General features: G+C 45.9%; 1 protein-coding gene across 1 annotated transcript in view; it reads left to right on the top strand.

The window, feature by feature from the left end:
- Positions 1 to 7,929, top strand: part of LOC140723802 (uncharacterized) — a 28,953-nt gene extending 21,024 nt beyond the window's left edge. The window contains exon 2 of the transcript XR_012097971.1: positions 7,487 to 7,929. The gene's annotated coding sequence lies outside the window, so the exon portion shown is untranslated. The remainder of the gene's footprint in view (positions 1 to 7,486) is intronic.
- The last annotated feature ends 5,730 nt before the right edge of the window (positions 7,930 to 13,659 follow it).

Genomic DNA, 13,659 nt, shown 5'->3' with positions numbered 1-13,659 from the left:
AGATAGCAGGTGAACTGAATAAGTATTTCATATGTCTTCATTGTGGAAACAACCAGTGGGATGGTGCAAGTCCAGATGTCAGTGGTCAGAATGTGTGTGAAGTTGCCGTTACTCGAGAGAAGGATCCTGGGAAACAGAATGGTGTGAAGGTAAATAGATCACCTGGACCAGATGGTGTACATCCCAGAGTTCTCGAAGATGTGGCTGAACAGATTGTGGAGGTATTAGTAATGATATTTTAAGAATCAGTGAAGTCTCGTATGGTTGCAGAAGACTGCAAATTTGGAAATGCCACTCTGCTATTCAAGAAGGGAGAGAGAAGAATGGAAATTTTAGGACAGTTAGTCTGACCTCACTGGTTGTGTAGATATTGGATTCGGTTGTTGCGGATGTGTTTTTCAGGGCACTTGGAGGCACATGATTAAATCGGCCTTAAGAACGTTTGCCTCAAGGGAAAATCTTGCCTGAAAAAGTGTGTTGAAATTCCTTCAATTCATTGGAGTGGTAATAAGCAAGATAGACAAAGGAGAATCGGTTGATCATGTGCACCTGGAATTTCAGAAGATCTTTGACAACGTGCCAGTCATGAGGCTGGTTAACAAGTTATGAGCCCATGATATTACAGGAAAGATTATTGCATGGATAAAACAGCGGCTGATTGGCAGGACGCAAATGACAGTAATAACGGGGGTGTTTTCTGGTTGGCTGCCGGTGACTAGTGATGTTCCACAGGACTTGGATGACAGAATTGATAGCTCTATTGCAAAGTTTGCCGATGATCTCAAGTTAGCTGGAGGGCTAGGTAGTTTTGAGGAAGCAGAGAGGCTATGAAAGGACTTTGGTGATTAGAGGTTTGGGTGTAAATGAAGCAGATGGAATACCGTGTAGGGAAGTGTGTAGCCTTGCATATTGAGAAAAAAAAATACCCTGGATACACTATTTTCCAAATAGTCTAAACTTGGGAGCACTTGTGCAAGATTCCTTAAAGGATAATTTGTAGGTTGGGTTGGCGGTGAGGAAAGCAAATGCAATTTCAGCATTCATTTCAAGAGGACGAGAATATAAAAGCAGGAATTTAATGTTGAGGCTTTATAAAGCATTGGTGAGGCCTCAGTCAGAATATTGTAAACAGTTCTTGGTCCCTTAGAAAGGATGGGCTGACAATGTGTGAGTTTACGAAAATCAGTCCAGGATTGAATGTCTTGTCATTTGAGGAGCGTTTGATGATTGGTCCTGTGTCATTGGAATTCAAAAAAATGAAGGGTGATATAATTGAAACCTATTGAATGTTGAAATACCTCGATAGACTGATATGTCCCATGGTGGGAGAGTCCAGGACCAGAGGAAACAGCTTCAGAACAGAGGGGCGTCCTTTTGGAACGAGGGTGAGAATAGACAGAGGGTGGTGAATCTGTGGAATTCGTTCACACGGGCAGCTCTGAAGGCCAAGACTTTACGTCGAGTGATCATCCGTCTATAGAGAGTTTGTCAACCTATTATAATCATTGTTTCTCAGCTCCAGCTACTAAAGCTTGAAGTGCAGGCATCACAAGGCATAATCATATCTAATGAAAACAGGATTCAACACGGCGCGAGCATGTGCTATTCTGAACTGAAATGAAAGATCAACCCAGAAATTATCACAATAGAACAGTTATTCCCTTTGGAACGGTTACGAGTCCTAAGATGGCTTTAGGAGCAAATAACACTCGCCTAGGGGGGCGTTAATGATTCTTGGTGGGGGAGTAAACTGCCTCAAACTTGCGGCATCAAATCTGACCAACCGTCAGCAGAGCAGGCACTTCCAAAAAACGATGTGGCACTGGGACACAGGAAGAAGCACAGCACTGCAGGCCTTGAGCATTTGTCGTCACAACGCGTCTGACACTCGGCAATCTCGTCCGACCGAACCAACCTAACAGACATTATTGGGTTACATAGAGTAGCAACCAGGGTGCTCGACAGTTTGCCTTGACTCGCGACACTAAAAGGGCTAAAATAGGTTGTAAAACTCTGCTGTAGAAGAAAGAGTTAACCACCGGATGAGCATTATTGTCCATGGATGGGATCCACCATCTGAGCAGACGAGGTGTCAACTTGAAGCGTTTGACGCCACTAAAACTTGGAGAACTCTTCCCAGAAACTGTGTGGTTCCTTGTGACAATATAGGACCAGGTGGTGGTCACAAAAATAACAGAAATGCACATTAAAAAAACTAACAAATTCAAAACCAAGTATATTTTCCTGTGTTGTGTCTCTCTCGTGCTCTAAAGCAGAATATGCCATTTTGAAATTATCCAACACGTTACAGGATCCAACACCAGTTTACTTCAATCTTGTTACATACACAGGCGCCATCTAGTGGCAAGCATCATTCGCCAAAATCTTGCTTGAAGATGCAAAGACTTGAAAGATACTATAGGTTACTATAAGTATACGCCTGATCCAGTTTTAGAGTCTGAGTCTGACATTTATATTCCGACGGATCCATTAGTACAGCTAGGGTGATAACGTGATCCCCGTTCGGATATAATATCACAGGATAAACATGAAACACGGATTTACTTAGTAGATATAGCCATTCCGAGACATTCGAGGGGTGATTGATACGTTCGTGGCCTAAGGTAGAAGGAGTCATTTATGGAAAGCCTAGCACATTTATTTTTCAACATAGTCCCCTGCTACATTTACACTCTTAGTCCAGCGGTCGTGGAGCATAGGGATCCCTTCTTGTAGAAGTCCGTGTCTTGGACCTCCAGAAGTGGTCGACAGCAGGGGTCATTGATAAGTTCGTGGCCTAAGGTAGAAGGAGATGAGGTACGAACTTCAAACTTTCTGCATAATCACTAAAAACTTGCACTGCAGATGCATGTAACGAGAGTTGTATATCTCTCCTGCTTTGCCATTACCGAAAGCGTTGTGGCGGTGACAGGAGCAGGAATATGGCGGGGAGATAAAATTAAAAGTTAGGGTGAGTTTTATAATTGGTAGGAGGCGGACTTCACGGGCTGAGGGTGGCGTTGTGTATTTTCCTCTCGGGATCTAAACTGGTTTAATTCTCCCTGCCGCCACGTTCTCTGATGACTGGCAGTTCTGTGATATCAAGCTGGAATTCACAACATCTGATGTCAGCGGATATTTTGCTGCGCTGCTGAACTGCTCTCTGAACTGGACCGAGTTACGCCGTAAATAAATGTGTTTGTGCAGCAACTTAACATCACCAGCGTGTATCCGGTGTGTTGAAAAATGTATTCCGAATCGTTGTAGTTATTTTGATCCAATTGGGCAATTGTGTTATAAAGGAATTCAGAAACTTTCATGGACCACAGGATGATGAAGCTTCCGGAGATGGTGAGAAGTAAGATCACAGGCCTCCTCCTGTTCTCCATCTCCGGGTCACTGCGGTTCTCCGCCTTGCTCTGATCCCTCAGCTCCTTACGGACTCAGCTACTCACCGAAATGCGTCTGACCGTCAGAGCGATGAACAGTAGTATTAACACGAACGGGAGTAATGGCGTTAGAACAGTAGTAAGACAATCATATCCCACCCACCCGGGGTCCATATAGTAGCTTGGCATTTGCAAACAGTCCCAGGGTATATTGCCAATCACTTTCACAGGTTACAATATAAAGAACTATGGCACAGTGTCCAAACAGAACAGAACGCCGGTTGTCGTCAGAAACACAGACGCAGTTTTCCCGGTGCAATACGTAGCTCTCTATTTCTGGCAACAAATGGTGACAAACCGGTCAAACGTAAAGCTGACAGTGAACCAGACAGAACAGTCAGTGGCTGCCTCTCCCAGGGCAGAGATCGCACTGCACACGGTGATGCCCAGGGAGGTAATAATAACGGACCCGCCATTGCCATGGCCACCAGGCTGCGAGTGGTGCAGGTGGAGAGGCCGCACTTTCCCTTGGACAGGATCAGGATCACAATGCCACTAAATTCACCGGGGGGGGGGGGAGACAACAGAAAGAAAGAGTGAATTACTGTCTCACCGCTCTATGGGTCTCTGTGCAGAGAGAGGCTGTAAAGAGGGAACCATCGAACTCTGCGGGCAGCTCATTTCTGAAGGTTTAAAAGGTGTAACTCGGGGTTCGCAGACGCCTCAAATGCAGGCAAGCAGGGAGAAAGGTTACGGCACTCGGTACCGAAAGAGGAGCGGGATTTGGGAAGGAGGCATCGTCAACTGATCGCCAAGGGCGCTTTTCGGCAGTTTTGTACAGGCCGGATACCTTGGTAACTTTCACAGCGATGGTGATTCCAGCGATCCTGTCACCTATGCTCTGTCACTCCTCGCATGTCACTACGCCCCGCTGCCTCTGACTTCGTCCATTTACAATGTTCAAAGTTCGCAGCAGATTTACTTCCCCTGTTCCAAGCATTCATCTCCTTCTCCACCCCCGTTCGTCACCCACCCACGCTGCTTTTAAATTCTGCATCTACACTCGGCTGCGGTTCCTTCACACTATGTAAAGCATGGGTGTCAAACTCATTTTAGGTCACGGGCCGGATTGAGCAAAATGCAGCTTCATGCGGGCCAGATCAGTCGGACGCGTGCGAACGCAGCTTTCGTTGCCTCCGTTTTTTCAGCCTGCTCTCATGTGTCTCAGTCTCTGCTATAACTACAAAGTGTTTCACTTTACAAATTCCGTTTGTTATGAAGATGACTGCCGAGCAAGACTGCCGAATAAACACTAAAAACCCTGAAAACCTGGTACCTGAATAAACTCAGCATTAGCCATATCATACGCCATTGGCGCTTCGATTACTGGGGCCAGCTTTAATAGTAATTAGATATTATCTCGCGGGCCAAAGATAATTCCACTGCGGGCCGGATTTGACCCGCGGGCCTTGAGTTTGACATATATGTCCTAAACAGTTAACAGTTCGACTATGGCGAACTATGCCAATACACAGAGCCATAATACAGCCCGTATCCCTCCCTACCTTTGTTAACCAAGGGCTATCCAGACACTTTTCCATTACTTTGTTATCACCTCCATCCAGCACGTCTGCTGTAGACATCACCACGCACACGGGGCGAAAAGAGAATGTCTTCAGATCTGTGTATGCATGTGCCTGTAGTTTCAGCCACTGCTGACGTAGGAAAAGACAAAGCTGTTGGCTAGCTGTACAATATACACCTCCTCCTAATTGAAAAACTTCTACAAGGAATCTTCACTTCATTTTCTATTTGGAACAATCAAACTTCTTATTGTTTATCCCCTTCCCCATAGTCCAAGAAACAATTTGGTGAATTTTGATCTACCATCACTCAGTTCTTACAAAATCCTTCACATGGCGTGGGAATCAGAATTGCACCCGTTGCTGTCAATCTGCTCTGACCAGTGCTCCGTACAGCTGTAAGACCGAGTCGGAATTCTTCCACTCAAAGCCTCGGTGAACAATGCATGTATAACAAAAACCCCTTGTGCTATCCACTTGTCCCACTGCATTCAGAGAGGTATGACCTAGCATTGCAAGGTTACAACTCAAAGCGACCCTACAAAGGTCTATATGTCCTCCCAGAGTTTTATTTCACAAAGTACATTAAGTCACATTTTGTTTCACACAATGTTTTGCAATCTATGAAGGACCCAGCAGCAAATCCACACTCGCCGCTTATTGCCGGCGTCCGGGAAGAGAGAGACACACGCACATTATCATTTGCATCCATTTACCGAGCGAATATTGTGACTAGTTTGCCAACTCATCTCGGCGTCCTTGTATCTGCCATGGGAGCCTTCTTAGAAACATTTCTGAAGTCCATCCAAACTCCCTTTACCTTCCTGCTTCGTTAAATCGTCTAGATTATTCCTTTAAAATCACAGTCATATTCGTGAGACATGACGTTCCCGTCACAAGACCACACTGACTCTTTATTCGCTGAGATGAACTACCTTCCAGGCAGTATATACATCAATTTTATTAACCGGAATTTTCCCCCAATGCTTTCCCACACCGATATAAAGAGAACTGATCTCAATATTCAAGAAATTAAGTGATAAGGGGAGCGATGTGGAATCGGTGAAGAAGGGAGAAAAATACATTTATGGAGCCACAAACTGTAAATGGAGTTTGGGGAATAAATTGAAAACTGATGTTTACACGTCCAACCGCACAGCTGAATCGAGAACGCTGGGTTTATAATTTATGCACTTGTATGGAAATCACTCCAAAGTCCCTTCCAAATCAGTCCCATGATCCCAGAGATCAGCGCTCTTTCAGTCATTCCAGCATGGCCCTCCCACCACCGCGGCCATCAATCCTTCAGCTATCTGAGGTGAAAACTCCGCAGTAACATCCGCCCGCTCAGCAGCCTGTCTTTTCCTTCCACTTTTGTGCATTGGGTCAGTGGAAAACTGGGCGAGATACGCTTCCCGACAAAAACTCACCATCAAAATTCCCCAAGCCATATGATAAAGGACACGGAAATGACAGCCTTCCCGGAGAACGAAATGAGGCAAATAGAGCATAGTCTCCTGGGTAATAACGGGGGAAAAACGATCACACTGCGAAAATTCGCGGAAATCCGGATGGACATATGAACTACATACAGAAGCTATTCCGCAATGAGGCATTATCACGGCTAATGTTTTCCCACGAAGAAGTATTTTTTTTCCCATTTTCCGCATCTAATCTCATTGATACATATAAAAGAAATGAATATTATGAAGTATTTCAAAGACTAAGCGTCCGCGGAACTTCGGGTGAAATGTTGCGAATGTTCACTACATTAGCTGAAGAATACTTTCCCCGTCACATTTCCAAATTTTCGAGTTTCCTAACTCCTCACCTGGGGAAAATTCTCTCTCTGTCCTTTCTTTTGTATCCTGTCTTCAGTGTGGATGTTTGATTCAGTTCATTTCTGACTCATGTATTCACTCCACTGATCTTCTCGGGTTCGTCCTCCTGCATCCCTTCCCCACCGTCATACTCCTCATTTGAAGCTATATTCCATTCTTACAGTTTCCACGTCTCTGGTGTATTTTTCCAATGTTGTAACCTTCCACATAGGTTTCTCTAAAGTTCTCTCCCTCTGCCAATGGACAGAAATTCTTTTCTACATCTCAAATATTTACTCTGCACATTCTCCCCACACCTCTCCCGAATTCAGGTGAGATTGGCCTGATCTTCATGCTCTTCAATTTCTACGAGTCAGCACGATTCCACCAACCTTCACAACTCTTTTTTTTTAATTTTTTTCTGCCACTCCACGTCTTTCAGCATTTTGAAGGGAACATTTTTACCGGATTTTCTGAACAATTCGGCCCTCGCCACCATTACATCCTGGTCCTGGATGAGGCCCGTTCACTGTGATCCAGGTACCCGGAGCTGAGCAAAATAGCGGGCGAAGCGCTAGTGAAATTCTTGGCAGTCTCTAGAGTAGTTCACTCTGCTGTGGGCCGAAGGGCCTGTAATGCGCTGTAAATATCTATGTTTTATGTTCATACAGTTATTTTTTTTCACTCCATCCAGGAAAACAGTAATTGAATGGTACATCTGTTAATTCTGTGTGCTTCGTGGAACGTTTAAAGACACGTCACCTGTGTTTTGGACAAACGACAGGCGGATGAATAACTTCTCCTGCTTATCATCGACGTTTTTGTTCCTGCCACTTTAATTCCCTATTCCGTTTAAGTTCTGATCTTTATGTACCTGCCCACGTGCACTGATGTACTGGTGAAACACCCCGGTTTCCTTGGCTGCGTGACTCGTGAGATTGAGACGGCTCGAGCCCACCTCAAACCCCGGTTTTTGTGGATGCTGTGCAATTTGCTATCCTGTCACCACTAACAGACTGTACGCTGCATACGATTAAAGGAATTATACTTATGAATCTTGACTTAACTGAAAGGTTAGTAAAGAATAACAAAAAGAAACTGCCCAATCCAAATTAAACAGTCAAATATGCACAAGTTGGAGCTCATCTGGAACTTCTCTGTCACTCACGCGCTGGGCCCTCGGTCAACCCGAAAGCTCACACCACCTTCCGAACGTCGCTCGCAACCCGTCTCGAACAAACGGCTCTGCCATCGGATCCTATTCTTCGACCGGTTCTCTACAGCGTCTCTCCCCATCCCCCGCAGAACAAAACCCAAACCCAACCTTAGTGTCCCTCACCAGAGAAACTTCCCCTTAATTCAACCATCCGAATTGGATGGTGCACACGTCTCCTCATCTCTTATGTTCAAACACAAGCCAAACGAGCTGAACACAAGCTGCTTTTGCAGAACAGCCAATATGAAACATGTACAGCATAACAGTAAAACTAGGAACCGGGGCATTACACTCTCCACACAACAAAATAGTCATGTCCTCATGACTTGGAAATAATTTGTCATCTCAGGTTAATAACACCTCTTTCAATGGAATTTCGTGATGTCAGCAACTCCAATCCACTTGTAAAGGGTAGTGACATATCTCCCTAGTGGGATAGTCGTAGCAATCTGTTCCCCTGTTGCTACATAGGCAAGCCTATCTGGGGGGACTCCTGATTCTTTGAGACCTCCTTGTCCCATCAACTATTCCTTCAGTTTCAGACATTCCTTGGGACACCTCTGGTGTACATGACGAGGCTTCCCCCCATCTATCATTCGGGCCTTCCTGCCAACCGGATTCCTCTGCTCAGTTTCATCCCCAGTTACTGTGGAAACTATACCCCGTACCTGGTCCAGCTGCAAGCCTGTCTGAGCACTGATAATACCACAAATCTCCCGTCCCCCCGCCCCCCCCCCACCACCGCCCAGGTTACCTGTATGGGAAAGGTAAGGAATCTCTTCCTCACTTTCTGGGGAGTTGGCGAAAGGCAGCATATACCACAACCCCTTTTTCTCATCCTCCGGATCCTTCAGTCTGTCCACGGTGCCGCAGAGTCCTCTTACTAGGTGTAGGGTCCAGGCCAGGCTCTGGGTTAACTCGCACCTCTTGCTTCAGAGGTAGAAGATGCTTCAAATGCAGAACCCTGACAGGACCATTCCCAGCCTCTGGTATCGCGCAAAACACTGGTACGTTTGACACCTGAGTCTCCATTACAAAGGGCGTAACACCCAGCGGTCAGCCACCTTATGCTTCCCAGGTAGCCCCAGATTTTTATGAGTACTCAGTCTCCAGGCATGAGTTAGGAGAACCTAACTTTTTGATCATACCTCCTGTTATTTCTTTGATTCGGCTTAGTAGCCGAGACCTCAGCTGATTCATAAGCCTTTTTCAGCTCCCTTCTCATCTGGGACACATACTTCAGATAAGTCTTCTGCGGTAGATCTTCCTTGCCAGTCTCAAAACAGAGGTCGACGGGCAAACTTACTTCGCGCCCAAACCCTACCATAACTTCCCTGTCTCATTGGAAAGTACCGAAGAAGAACTCCACACCTAACAATCACCACCCCATCTAACACAATTGTTCTAAGGAGATGCCAATTTATATTTGTGAAATTAAAATCTCCCACCATGACAACTGTTATTTATATACCTTGCCACGATCTGTTTCCCTATCTGCTCCTCGATATCCTGTTACTAGTGGGCGGCCTATAAAAAAGAAAACACCCAGTACTGTTATTGACCCCTTCCTGTTCCTAACGTCCACCCATAGAGTCTCGATAGACAATCGCTCCACCTTTTCTGCAGGCTTGATACTATCTCTGATCAACAGTGCCACGCCCCACCACTTTTGCCTCTCTCCTTGTCCTTTCTGAACAATATCAAACCCGGCACTTTCCTGTTCCCGAGCAATTCAAGTCTCTGTAATGACCACAACATCATAGCTCCAAGGTCTGATCCACGCCCTAAGATCAACTGCTTCATTCACAATACTCCTTACGTTAAAACAGACACATCTCAAACGGTCGGTCTGAGCGTGTCTCTATCACCTGCCTGTCCTCCCTCACACACTGTCTCCAAGCTTCCTCTACTTCTGAGCCAACCGCCTCTTCCGCAGTTCCCACCCCCCAGCAATTCCAGTTTAAACACACCCCAGTAGCGTTAGCAAATCTCCAAAATAGGATATTGCTCCTCCTGGGATTCAAGAGCAATACATCCTTTTTGTACAGGGCACATCTGCCCCAAAAGAAGTCTTAATTATCCAGAAATCTGAATCCCTGCCCCCTGCTGCAATCCCTCAGTCACGCATTTAACCTTCAACTCATTCCATTCCTATACTAACTGTCACGTGGCACAGGCAGTAATCCCGAGATTACTAACTTTGCGGCCCTGTTTCTCAACTTCCTCCCTAATTCCCTGTACTCTGTTTTCAGGACCTCTTCCCTTTTCCTACCGGTGTCATTGGTACCAATATGTACCACGACATCTGGCTGTTCGCCCTCCCATTGCAAGATATTGTGGTCGCAATCAGAAGCATCCCGGACCCTGGCACCTGGGAGGCAAATACCATCCGAGTTTCTTTCCTGCATTTCTTTCTTACCTTAACTAGAGAGTCCCCCAACACTACTGCCTTCCTTTTCCCTTTCCTACACTTCTGAACCACAGAACCGGACTCGGCGCCAGAGACACGGACACTGCTGCTTCCCCCAGGTAGACTGTTCAACCACCACCCCCACCAGTACTCAAACAGGACTTTTTAGTCCCTGACTGTTCCCCTTCACTCTCGTGACTGTTACCCACTTATCTGTCTCCCGTGGCCCCGGTGTGACAAATTCATTTCACTCCTTTAACTCCTTTCTATCACCTACTCGCTCTCCCTTACCAGTCTAAGGTTATCGAGCTGCAACCACAGTTCCCTAACGCGGTCCATTAGGAGCTGCAGCTCCACACAGCATGTGCAGATATGGCCGTCCGGGAGGCTGGGAGACTGACATGATCCCCACAATGCACAGGGAACTGGCTTGATCCAGGCTGACTATACTTGGACAAGTCTGCCCATATTTCCTGGTCATGCCCGTAATTCCCATTGCCAAAGGATCTGGCCTAATTATCCCAGCACTGCTCATTACTCTAACCTGAAGCGTCTGCCACCGATGTTTACTGGGTTTGCAGGTAAGGACAAGAAGGACTCTGCCAATGTTAAGGGGACGGTAAGATGAAGTGACGGCAGATTTTCAGGAAATAGAACCGATTGGACTGAGATCAGCATCAATGGTGGAGGAAGGAAAACCCACTCCATGAAGGAAGAGACCATCTCTGGTGTCCCGGGAAGGTAAACCGCATCCTGTGAACATATATAGCGGGGACAAAGGAATTGAGAAAAGACAATAGTTCTTTTGTTTCAGGAGGTAATGTGGGAAGAGGTTTAGTCAAGATAACCATGCAAATCGCTAGGTTTACAAACAGGAAGTCTGATGGTGTTTTATGAACCCTGCCATATGGCACGGGCAGTGTCTTCATCGTTTCAGCTGTCACCTGAATGTACCAGGGCGGATTGTAGAGGGTTTTGCAGAGATGGCGAGTGCTGTCGGTGTCGGAGGGGTTCACAGAAATGAGGAGTGATGTAGGAGTTGGAAGGGATTTTACAGTTGGCGAGGGGCGATTGGGCACTTCTCCACCACTGTGGAAATGTACTTGTAGTACTAAAATAACATTTTTGAATGTAACAAAATGAAACCCATATTGTATCGCAGTGTTTTTCTAATAACGTTCGTCCAACGTTATGCTGAGAGAACTTGAGTACCAGACAGTAGACCACAGTCCCTACAGTGTATTCCATCTCCCACTTTATTGCCTCTTCTCCAAACCTGTCTGAGTCCTTTTGCAGACACCAGTTTTACTCTAAGCCACCTGCCCGGCACCTACCTTCATATCAACTGCAAAGTTGGTAACCAAGCCATCAATTCTCTCAAAGAATCATCGAAATCTAACATGAAAAGGATCGGTCTCAATACCGACCCCAGCAGAACGCCATTATTTACCGGCAGCAAATATAACAACTTTGCATTGTTCTCACTCTTTGCCTCCCGCTAGTAAACCAATCTTCATTCATGCCAGTATCTTTCCTGTAATACCCTAATTGTGGTATTGTTAAGCAGCCTCATGTGCAGCATCTTGAAAAAGACCATCTGAAAATTCAAACAAACAACATCCACTGCTTCTCTTTTCTCTATCCTGCCTGTTATTTCATCAAAGAATTCCAACAGATTTGTCAGGCAAGATTTCCTCTGAGGGAAACTATGCTGACGTTGCCCTACTTTATCATGCTCTTCCACCGAAAAATCATCGTTAATGGACTCTAAGATCATCCCAACCACTAAGGTCAGTCGAAATGTCCTATGATTTCCTTTCTTCTGCCTCCTTCGCTTCTTAAAGAATGGAGTGATATTTACAACTTTGTAGTTCGTCAGACCCATTCCCAAATCTAGTGATTCTTGAAAGATCATTACACATTCCTAAAGAGAAAAATGAGGGGGGACTTCTTCACTCAGAGGCGATGAGATTATGGACTGGGCTGCCAGAGCAAGTGGCAGGTTCGATTTCAACATGTAAAAGAAGTTTGGATGGGTTCATGGTGCGAGGAGTATGGGGGAATATGGTCCCAGTGGAAGTTGCTGGAACTTGCCAGATAGACGGATTGGAACAGACTAGATTGACCGAATGGCATTATTCTGTGCTGTAGTGCTCTCTGGCTGTAATGTCTGCACAAACTCTTCAGCTACCTCTTTCTGAAGCCTGGGGTGTTCACCATCTGTCCGGGAGACTTATCTACCTTCAGACCTTTCAGTTTCCAAAGCACATTTTCTCCTTAGTAATAACGTCTACAGTATACTCACTTCTGTCTCCGATGCTCTTGAAGTATTGGCATTTTTGTGGAAAAAATGATGCAAAGACGAAGTAAGGAATGTAGAGTGGAGAGCGGAGGAAGAAGTACAAGGTGGTAGGTCATGGGTGAACATCGGAATGGAGTGGGGTCAAGTAAAATATCTCCCCAGGATATACTTTCTACAACGAAACCAGGATTCAGCACTCCATGACAGCATGTGTAAAACTAATAAGAAGTACATAGCACTAAAGTTAAATGAAAACACAATCCAGAAAAATGAAGAAATGGTCACTATAGAAGATCAAGTTCACCACTCATGTCCATCCATAGGAGACCTCCCGGGATCTGAGCAGACAGGTTCCTATTAAGGATCCGCCCTGAACACTGGGTCAAAGGGACTCTGCTGATAACTCTGGACCACGACAGCCCTTAAATTCTACCTTTTTTCACCTGGCCATGTGGGCTTTGAACCAGACCCTTCCCTAATTGGACTCTCGCCAATTACTCACTTATCTCCTCAATAACATCCACCCGTTTCTGTTCTCGCTCATTACCCGGTCCACTTAAACCCTGCCTCGACTCATACTCTCTGCCTGTTCGTCCCAGTCCTGAACTGAGTCGTTCCAGCCTGCGATAGTGACTACTGCCAACGGAAATTGTTGAATTCTGTTTCCGGATTCTGCCTGTTTGGAACTTGATTCTTGTGTGAAGCACCCGTAATCGTCTGCCCTCGCCGGACAGCCTTTCCCGGGTAAGACCTCCGCCTGCCATTCCGGCTTCGTGCCTGTCTCCTGGTGTTGAAAGACTGTTGCTCCTGTGGCCGCTAATAAAATCCTGGTAAAAGAACATTCATTGGTCTGTACTTGAGTCCTACCGCAACCGGCCCCGCCTGACAGAACGAACAGGACATATGGACTCAGCAGACCCCAACCAGGTACGTGAGGCC

The sequence above is a fragment of the Hemitrygon akajei genome, unplaced genomic scaffold (genome assembly GCF_048418815.1).
Source record: "Hemitrygon akajei unplaced genomic scaffold, sHemAka1.3 Scf000137, whole genome shotgun sequence".
Taxonomy (NCBI): Eukaryota; Metazoa; Chordata; class Chondrichthyes; order Myliobatiformes; family Dasyatidae; genus Hemitrygon; species Hemitrygon akajei.
This window is presented reverse-complemented; position numbering and strand designations above follow the sequence as displayed.